This window comes from Myotis brandtii, unplaced genomic scaffold (genome assembly GCF_000412655.1).
Source record: "Myotis brandtii unplaced genomic scaffold, ASM41265v1 scaffold110, whole genome shotgun sequence".
In the NCBI taxonomy this organism is placed as follows: domain Eukaryota; kingdom Metazoa; phylum Chordata; class Mammalia; order Chiroptera; family Vespertilionidae; genus Myotis; species Myotis brandtii.
In genome coordinates, this window is record NW_005353753.1 from 1,234,459 (window position 1) to 1,237,292 (window position 2,834).

Consider the following 2,834-nt stretch of genomic DNA (forward strand, 5'->3'; position numbering starts at 1 on the left):
AACAAACAAATCAATGAAAATAGCCTTCTGTACTCAAGGTAAAGCAATGCCATTTCAATAACTAATGATTTAGCCCAGTTTAAAATACGTAGTCCCTAAAGCAAAATAGCTATTGATTTGCTCACATTTATTACTCATGACCAAACAAAGGAACAATTAAAATGTAAATAAAAACGTTGTTAGGACTGAGATGTGGTTTTTTAGAATCTAAGTATTTACTAATTGTTGCCTGGTGATGCCCCTCTATATAAATGTACCTATAAAATATAAAGCCTGGCCAGTGTGACTCAGTGCCTAGAGCATCAGCCTACACAATGAAGGGTCTTGGGTTTGATTCCTGGTCAAGGGCACATACATACCTGTGTTACAGGTTCTATCCCCGGTTGGGGCGTGTGGTGGCGTGTGCAACCAATAGGTGTGTTCTCTCTCTCTCTTCCCCCCCTTCCACTCTCTCTAAAAATCAATGGAAAAAATATCCTCAGGTGAGGATAAACTATATATATATAACTATATATATATATACTTTGAATAATTATAAAGGCAGTGTTTATTAAATACATTTCATTTTCAAAATGTAATCAAATCTACAGACATTGTATTTTCAGTTTGCAGTATTTAAATAAGCATGTGATAGTTTTCTCTGTCAGCTTGGTTAGCTATAGCCCCAATTATTCAATCCTGCACTAATAGAAGGGTTGCTATGATGATATATATTTTTTCCTTTATTTTCTTTTATTTTTTTTCCCCATCACCATTTACCCTCCCATACCCTCTTCCACCTCCCTCCACCTCCACAATCACCACACTGTTGTCTGTAAACATGAGCTCTTTCTCTTTTTTTCTCAATCTCCCTCCTCCCGTCCCCCTTCCCACCCCAGGTGGTGAAGATATCTTGCAGGTATGATACATAATGTCACACAAGAAAATAGTAACAATGGAAGATATTGAGGGTTTTTCTGAAGATGTGAAAGAACAGTTGTAGTTATTTAACACAATTTTGATAATATTAACAGTGTTCTATCACTTTACATCTTGGTACTTGTCTAGATTGGATTCTCTAGGAAGCAGATGCTGATATAAAGTTATGAATTTGAGATATTTATTGGGAAGTTAACATTTGGGAAAGTAAAAAGGTTTGGGCAGGAAAAATTGTCACAATATACTGCAGAGCTGACAAAGTCTCTGCCAGTTCAGCAGGGAGATCTGAAGAAAAGATTGGCCCCTACAGAGGTCCAGTGCCAGGCTAGGCCTATACCGCCACCTGTTCAGTCAACGGCCAAGTGCCACCCTGAAAATAGCATGACCTCTGTTGAAAGCTAAAGGAAGCCCCTACAAAACAGCTGGAGTTCCTTGTTCATCACACTCCTTGCTGCTGGACAGAGTGCTTTCTTGACAGGGAATCCAGGCTGCTTACCTCCATGTCTACCCCAGGACTGTAGGATGGCATTAGTAACATTTTGGTGGCTGTGTATTTGGAGATGAAAATTAATTAGGCTAGAATAAGAGCTGTTAGCAAAGTGCACTAGAATTCTAAAATTCCACCTGGGTAATTTATATTGGTACATGACCATCAATTCCTTAGGTAACTAGAGTGGTCACCACCACTAGATTAGGGATTTAAAATATTGGATGTTGCTTAAGACCTCTAAAATGATAACAATATTGTTATTCCCATTTCATCCCAAAGAAGTTGCTCCCAGTGGGACAACTCAGGGCTTGTACTTGTGATGGCTTATAACAGGTCAAACCGCCTTAGTTGCGAAATGGGCAAAGTGAGCTCAGAATGGCTCTTGGGGGATGATAAGAATCATTTATTTCATAAAAATCAAGAAGAATTTAAGAAAGCCAGATGGGCTCTTTTTGATGCATCACTATTTTTATTTGCGTGTTCTGTGCAAGTTTCACCGTAGTGATGGACAGAAAAACAAGGGTTTTTGTGGGGGAGGTCGAGGGGGGTGCATTATAGCATAGTGCTCAACATAGGGAAGGTTCTGGAGTATCAGCAATTACTAGTGACTGGGCTTTGGACAGATTTCTGAACCCTCAGTGCCTCAGTTTCCTGATTTGTTAGACAAGGACTGCAATTGTGCCGACATCATGGAGTTGTTATGAGGATGAAATGATGTAACACATGCAATCCCTGGCTTGGGAAGGGCTCAATACCTGTTAGCTATTATTCTACTTCTCTTTCTCCTTCCTCTTCCTTCTCCAATGGGGGTAGGGGGGGTGGGGAAATGCTTTCCAGTTGAATTTTGTCACCTGCTCTCAAGATTAGCAAAACGTTCACAAAACTTGGGAGGAGGGTAAAATTGAGAGAGTCCATAAGTCTGACAGGATTCAGCATGTCTGCTTTGGGCCATGTCTTTGTTTTTCACCACTATGTTCTCAGTACCGTTCTGTGTGAGGAGCTAGGTGTAAAAAAATGGCTGCTACCCTGAGCAGCAGTCTATTTGAAAAACAAATGGACATATAAATGATTAATGAAAATGAAAGTACACATAAAAGTAAGTTCTAAATGTACTGTATAGACCTTAAGCAATGTAGGAATCTAGTTTCATTTTGCTGAAATTGGCTGGTGTGGATTTTTTCCCCCAAAATTATATATGATCTTTTTTATTTTTCTTAATATATTTTTTTATCAGTGGCTATTGTTTTGATCATTGAAAGGTGATACCATTTGGGGTGAAATTGTGAGGGTGAGCTCTTGTACAGTAATACAAGGAAATGTCATATGTTTATCTTAGAATTTAAAATACATTACGTTAGCTCAAAAGAAAGCAAGTTTAAATTTAAATATGATATCATCATATCTTAATATTGTTAGCTTATTAATG